Source organism: Amborella trichopoda, chromosome 11, assembly GCF_054954075.1.
Source record: "Amborella trichopoda isolate Santa Cruz 75 chromosome 11, AtrichopodaSantaCruz75HAP2 v2.0, whole genome shotgun sequence".
Classification (NCBI taxonomy): domain Eukaryota; kingdom Viridiplantae; phylum Streptophyta; class Magnoliopsida; order Amborellales; family Amborellaceae; genus Amborella; species Amborella trichopoda.
In genome coordinates this window covers 39,229,785-39,238,245 of record NC_142346.1, presented here as the reverse complement: position 1 = coordinate 39,238,245, position 8,461 = coordinate 39,229,785, and positions in this window count along the sequence as shown.

The following is an 8,461-nucleotide window of genomic DNA, read 5'->3' as shown; positions in this document are numbered from 1 at the left end:
GAATAGATGTTATCCTGAATTTTCTGCAATTTGGTATATTTTTCATTGAAACATGAGTAACTATATTTATCAAGCCTACTTAACAGAGTCATATAAGGCTTGCGAAAATATATATGTTATCTTTAAGTGTCTAATTTTAAACATAATTTATTTGAAATAGAGACTCCATGAAAGTAGAGAGAAAAAACAATTTTACTAGATAGTATTCATTTTGGAATTCTGCAGTATGATTTATTTTGTGACGTGAATGTCACATATTTATTTCTCTAGAGAAAAGTATTCTTTGGGATTCAAACTATGATGTTGTGGTTTGATTTTGAGCCTAGTTTTCAACATTAAAATTTCAAGAATAAATTATTTGAGAATTGAGATAAATAATTTTTTTATTGAGAAGTACTCAACTTGATTTTCTACTGAGAAAATTGCATTGTGACATAAATGTCAGTAAAACGAATACTCATTAAATGGTATGATTTAGGGATAAAACTAGGCACTATTTTATATTTTTGAGTCTATTTCAATACTCAAAAGGATTCAGAGATAAACTTTTTATGAGTTGACAGATGTGGAGATAAACTTTCTATTATGCAGTAACTTGAAAGATGTGGAATGTTAAGGCACATCTTTAGATTTCTAATTATGGATACCTTTTTAGGGCTCATTCAAAAAGGTTTTTATAGTGTGTAATGAATATGGTTTATTATAATAAAACTTCAGAGAGATGTACTATAGAGTTTGCGAGATATGACACTCTATATAAAGAATATTCGATTTGAGAATATAGTAAAGAAGAAAAAAAAAAAAACGATACCTATAAAAGCATATTGATTTCTTCGAGATGAATAGATATACAGAGAGACTTGATGGTAGCAAAGAGATGCTGAAGATCAGTGAGAGAATCAAATTTGTGATGTTTGAAATGATGGGATGAAGAAGATTATTTCTTCATGGTATAAGAAATGAAGAATCCAAGTGTTGAAGAGATAGACACTTCGTAGCATGTAAAACTGATGATCAATATATTCTCCATCAGTTGCATGCTCTTCCAATATCGCAAAAACAAGTAAGTACAAATAATTAAGAACGCCCAAGTACCACACTACACGGTTTTGAGGTGTGAAATTTTTTCTATGATAAGATCATATAAAAAAAGAGGATTCAGTAACCCTTTTATTTTAATTTTCATATACTTCTTCGGTTTTTGGCTATTTGTTTTATGAATATGTATAGAGTGTATGGACATTAGATAATAGGTGCTAACAAATTTGAAATAGCCTCTTTTGAAGACCCTGTGTTTTTTTTTTTTGCCTCATTGTGCTTGAGTATGAACTACTTAAGGTAGTGATACACATGAAGATGTTGTTTGATAGAGAGCTTTAAGCCTAAGTATGAAACACGAGAGATGAGTGTGGCTCATTCAAATATATAAGCATAGAATGAGTATTCTGATGGAACTCGGTATTAGTGACCATCCTCCTAATAATGTCTATAATATGATGTATTGCATATGATGATAATCTCTTGATAAAATCTCCATATTTGTCAAAATGAAGCATTTTGTTAAGGCTTTAATAATCATTCTTTAGTTATGTTTTATTTTGGATAAAATCATTAGATGATATTTATGATTTGTTTCTGTGGCCATGAAATTGACTTGGTATGAAATTAAAGGTGAATGCGGTAAAACGATTTATGAAGGCTAAACATGTATTTTAAAACTAAAATTGATGATTTAAGAAAAACCTAACTCTATGAATATGGTTTTTTTTTTAAAAAAAAACACGCAGTCTTGCAAGGTCCACTAAGTATTTATGAAAAAACATTTTAAAACGTCATATTATTATCTAACTATTACTTGTGAATGTATATGCATATATATATATTAAAGAGAAAAACATTGTATCTTGACGGTATTTATAAAAAATTGAAGAAAAACTGTCATGCACTAGTTTTTAAATACTCATATGCCTTAACCCATGTTTCTAGTTATTTAAAATCATCGATTACCTAATACCTTGAACCATTGGGAATATTGAAGGAAAACCATCATGCTAGGCTTCCTTGACACACGTTGTGTTGTTTAGATAACTTGGTTTGTATGGATTTACTATCAAGATGACTAGTGTGGTTGAACATTTGTGGTTCATGAAGATTTTGCATATTGCGAAACCAACGGGTATTGAATTACATATTGCATAAGACTTGTTATGCTACCTCATGTTATATGCATAAGAATGTTGAGAATGTATATATTGTATGTGCAATAATTGAGTGGAAGCTGCTACAGTCCCATGTTTCTTTTAGCTGCTTGGGTATTTAGATACACAGGTGCAAGCTATCTCACGGATTTAGATGATGCAAAGTCTACATCTGGATATGTGTTCATGTTTGAAAAGGATATATATTCTTGAAAATCAAAGAACCATGATGTGGTAGAATTATCCACTATGAAGACAGAGTACGTGGCATGTTGTTTGGCGGCCAAGGAAGCCGTATGGTTTAAAAATTTTCTTAATCGACTTGACTTTGATCTCGTGCATTGTGAGGCAGTAAGGCTTTTCTGTCACAACACGACAGCGATATGCATGTCAAATGAGTCACGATTGCATTAAAACTCTAAGCATATGAAACCATGTTTCTATCACTTGAGGAATGAGGTGAGATTGAGAAAGATCGAGATCCAGATAAATTAAATATATCAATGGGAGCACCTGCTATTTGACAGGCCAGATGGAACAAGAGACTATAATGTTGTTCACCTATGGAACTCAGATGCGTGGTGTTGGTTGTATGGCTACAAAAAGGAGCAGCTTATTTGAAGAACTATTTTGTGCCAATAAACATACGACCCCATGCGATGAGGGTACGTGATGGTCTTCTGCGACAACAGATTCATGATTTGCGATGTGATGTAAAAGATGGGCTACGACCACTTTTGGGATATGATCTGAGCATAAAAGAAAAAAAGGTGTTGCCCCTATAAAACCTTTTGTGAAGGATTGATGTAGAAAGCCATATTTAATGTGTTGAGAGAGAATAAATAGAAAATCCTTGAGAGAGAAATTTTAATTGGGGAAGAGAGATGGGGACGAGAGAAAGTGAAAAAGAGATAATGTAAGGCTTTCAAAGGCCAAATATGAGATGTTGGGTTTATGTGGCCTTTAAAGGCCTTATGAGTGCATGTAAAATGAAATGATATTGTGGAACATGAACTCAGTGGGGATGTGGTCCCTCGTGAACCATACCATGCAAACGATATTTGCAGATACTGGATTGTGTTTGACGATCTAGGTCATTTGGTTGGAAAAAATCCATGTTACCTAGGGGCATGAAGAACAAATCGAGGAGGGTTCATGGGTTAGGCCTTGATAAAGTCGAAGAACTACCGGGATGAGTGAATCGAGGGACTGTGTGACCCTTGTGTGTGATGGTGGCATATAAAGACGGGGGCCAAAACATCATCCATGTGCCATCACACAGCATACATATCGATAGATCTTTCAGGAAAGCCAGAAATCCACCTTTTAGGATGAAGCGTATGCATGTGCAATAGATCCCCGTATGCACCATAGAGCTGTGGTCGCATCAGGTCTTGGTGACGTAGACTCGTCTTTAAGGGATTACCTGTAATCCACAGACTGAGATTGCAACCCCTTGGTTCATCGGCTAGATTTCGATGACCTACTAATGAGCCCCTACTTGGACTGTGGGTCATGAGAAATACTGGGTTGGTTTGATAAAGCAAGTGTGGTCTGTAGTTCACAGTTGAAGGTGAAGTGCCCCATGATTGTTTATTCAATTCCTAAACTATATGGATCCATTTCTTATCAAATTAATTTAATTGTGTTTGTTTTATGATAATGGTTATTTTAGAATTATTATTTGAATTTTTATGGACCTTTGAATATTTTATTTATAATTTTTGGATTTATAAAATTAAAAATATTGATTTTACAATGTTTTAATATTCAATATATATTATTTTTTTAATTGTAAATGCATAAAACAAATAATCATGGGGGCCCATTGTGTACATGGGTGGCACCCCCCACCTCTTACTACTTTCTATTTTATGAAAAGTTTTGTTTTGTGGTCCATGTGACCTTATGTTTTGGTAACTTTAAATTGTGACAAGTGGTCAAATTATGGATTGAGTATGTATTGACCATATATTGACTTAATATGGAGGTAGATATTGACTTGATAGATTTTATGGAAAATATATGTAGAGATGTGCTATTTTATGGAATTCACAATATTTAATTAAAATTAATTTAACTTATTTTCTATTGATAGGAACATGGTTTAAAAAAAGGGGATAAGAGTTCATGCACCTTTCATAATGTTAATAGCTCATCTATGGAATGGATGACTAAGATCTCTCACCCCACAAGTCATCATTGATCTACGGCCCATGTTCAATCTCACAAGAAGAGACAAACCAAGAAAAACCCTAAGAAACCTTAATATTGCTCAAAGCCTATAAAAAAGGATTGTCTCTACCAAAAAATATCTACATCTAATTTCTTGCACCTAATTTCATATTTCTCTCTCATATCCCATTTAGAATTTCTCTTTCTCTCTCCCAATAAAAGTTTCTCTCTCTCCCACATTGTGAAAGAACCTAAGGGTCTCTCTTAAGAAAAATTTCTCTCCCTCCATTGTAAAAGAACCTAAGGGTCTCTCTTAAGAAAAGTTTATCTCCCTCCATTGTGAAAGAACCTAAGGGTTTAAGTTATGGAGTTCTTCTCTCTTATATATCTCAACTATGGATTTATGGCTAAGGGTTTTAGGGTTTCACAAAGAGAGAATCCATATCTCTCAAACTAGGTTATTAAGGGAATTCACCTAGGGTTCGAGTTTGTGATCAAAGGGGTTCATGTTCCATTGGTGTGGCTTGATCTAAATTTGCTTTCTCGGTTTAAAATTAAAGCAAGATCGTCGATCTCGCGCCATTGGATGGTGGTGACTCGGTGTAGGGTGTAATAAGCTCGGTTGAAGTAATCTCCGACACACAATTTTATTTTTTTATTATCAAGTATAATGCATATTTATTTCAATGATATCAAGTTTTAAGATCTTGGTTTTATTGCCATGTTGATTTTATTTTGAAATATATGTTGTTATAATAAGACCACCTGTAAGTGTTCTTTTGCCAAAACAAAAGAGGTGATATATATATATATATATATCTATCATTCTCCGGTAAGAGATCACATAGGTCTTTCTTTGATGGAGATCATAATGTAAAAGGATTCAAAGGTCTTTGAAGCATATCCGAAAAAGCCAAACAAAGTTAACCTTACCCTTATTTTCTGGAGTTTGATACCTTATTAGATTTTGTGCTACTAATAATTGCCCTCTTATTATAAGGGAACGGTTTCTATGCGGCCAAGCCCGCATGTGTAGCAATGTCGGCCTATTAATAAATCTATTTTTGAGATGAATTTTTGGATTTAATTTTTAAGGACATATAATATCTAACATGCAGATCATGAATATGAAAAAATAAGTAAATTTAAAAAACTAGAAATAATAATTCTAGTAAAAAAACATTTGGACTGTTGGTTTCCATTGTTTTTAGATGGAACACCTATTGGCATCCATCTTTAATAGGGATGCTTTATAGTTTTATGGATTTGTCTATAAAGAAACCTTTTATATTTGAAAAAAAATTATATAAGTGTGATGCTCTAAATAATCAAATTAGGGCATACCTGAAAATTTTCACTAGAAGATGTTGTTTTGATGCTCAAATATCATCAAATTGATCATCTCGACCTCAAGATGCATTGACATGAGAAAAAAAATGGATTTAAAGTTTTGAAAATAGTGCATCTTGTAATACATTTTTGGACCATCAATTTTCAAGATTTTTAAGTTTTCATAGATTTGCTTGATCTACACTATTTTTGAAGCTTTAAATTGTATAATTAGAGATGAAAATATTTTTTAAGCCTATCACAAAAATTTCTAGTTTAGAAATCACATTTCTCGATGCTATTTGAAGGTGACATTTACCTTGATTGTTTTATAGCCTCTACTTTATACAAACCGTACCGTTTATCTGTTATACAAATAAGTTACAATTATTTCCATTAGTTAGATGTCAAATTGGATGGCTTGGGGTGAGACATGAAGTCTAAGATTTTTTTTTAGAACATTGCATCTAATCAATAATACGCTTACAACCACCCATTTTGAATTCAAAGGAACAAGAATGATTGTGACCGCCTTATACAAAAGGTAAATGATATATTTGTAAGAAATTCTTTACTTTTAATACAAGGAGATCACACTCTTGCCCATCAGTTTCAAATCAGGTAGATGTGAGCGTGTCATTGACTAAAATCTCAATGTTCAAAAAAAATTTTCCAAACTTTGTGTCGCCAAGCCATCTAATTTGACATCTAATAGCCAATAGTAATTGTGACCACCGTATAACAAAAATAAATAGTCTCATAACATATCTTAAGTTTAAATCCTCCCACTAACCCATCAAAAGAAAAAATAAACCGGGGTGATTCTTGGAATGACTAATTTGGGCATGCTTTTGCTATTATTATCTTTTTTTTGGGTAATTCAATGGGTAATACAGGCCCTACCCGTTGTTTAAATGGTTAGGTTTTATAAACAATTAGTAGGATTGAAGAGCACGACGTGTGTTTAGGGCATAGGGGGTGCTACCACCGCAAACCCACCCCCCTTTCTCCCTTTTATTGTTGAGATCCTAACTCAGTAAGGCAGTAATGTAGCGGATAAGGTTGAAAAATGGCTGGTATTTATAACTTATGAAACCCAAAATAGATGGTGTTGACAATTGCAATTTAACGTCTCAATTTGCATCCAACATGCTTTTGCTGTTAATTCTAAGATCCAAACTTAGTAGGGTAATGGTTCTAGTTGATGAGTAGTAGGTTGAAAATTTGTCACATTTATAGCTTTATTTTTTTCGTAGTTTAGTGATAAGAATGAAACTCCACCCCATCCTAACTTAATGGTTATTCCTCGACATATTTTAAAGCTTTTATAATCCAAATAAACAGGCCATAGTTTATTATCAATAGACAAATTTTAACCATTTAAGTTTGGGTTTTTTATTTTTAGAAAAATTGCATACACATTTCTATACCTCGTCATTATGCTCAAATTTGGTTGTTATTTGATAATCATATTATAGATTCTCATAGAAGACGCCGAGACTGATGTTTGGCAAAGATTTCGACCAAGATGATGCCGGATTGGAGAGATATGGCTATTTTTCTTCTTTCTATTTTTGAAAATTGGATGCCAAAATATTTAAACAATTTCTCTCTATAATTTCCCTATCAATTTGACTTTTATCTTCAAATGTTTGTATATTGATACGAGCGACACAAGTCAAGAATCTACTTCCGCATTTTGATCCAAAATACTTCTCAGATCATGAGATATTAATCTGGGAATGATCGGAGGTCATAGGGGCTGCAAGTTTTTCACTTCAATCACCTTTTTTTTTGCCTTTGAAATAGCAATGATTTAGTCAAATAATCACCTTGATATGTATACCATTTGAACAACTTACTGAATTTTGAACCCATTTGGTCATGTCATATGTGGGATATTGGCCCATCAATTTGCCCAAATTTTTGTGGATGTTGCAACTCCCATCCCCTGATGGACCATGTAGCTTACTATGGCCTTTTCAAGAAATGTTTGGTGGTCTATTTGTGGTCTGGCCAAGAGAACCTTAAAACATGTACTTTTGGACACTAGATCAAGCTGAAATTTGGAGGATATGGTTTTTTTATTTACATTTTCTTCCATAAAATTTCTAGCTAACTTGGCTGTTGATTTCTCAAGGATTCTTTGTAAAACAAGCCGAATAGTGTGCACCCCCACTGAGTTTTATATGGCTGTATTAGCCATATTTCATTAATTTGACCTTGGATCGAGTATGAACTTGGAACATTGCTATTTCATAACATATCCTTCATTCCATAATAATTTTAGGGCATTTGGATCTATATTTATTGCGGCCCCTTTGTAAAATGTGTTGGTCCCGTTTTTTTTGTTTGGATGAGTCAGTAAGGAGAGGCCCTTACACTTTATAAGAATTGAGCCTAGGATGTAGCGCTGCAAATTGTCAAACGCGAACCAATTAAGCCCTGACTCTTTTTTTTGTCAGTCCTGCTTGAAATACTAAACTTGTCAGATACGTATCTCGATGACCCAAAAGTCGATCAGCCTTAAAATTGAGATTTGAGATTTGAGCTTTTCACCATGGTTACTACCTTTTTATAAAAATATTAGACCATTATCATACAACTTTCATAGGGTTCCATTGTAGTTGTAGGGCCATTTTAGGGCATCTCATCTAGGTTCTTTGACTTGCTAGATCCATATCTTTATCATTTGGGATAAGTTTGAGCTGAAATTTGGGGGATGGCTTTATGGAATCTCACATTAAAATTTGGAAGAC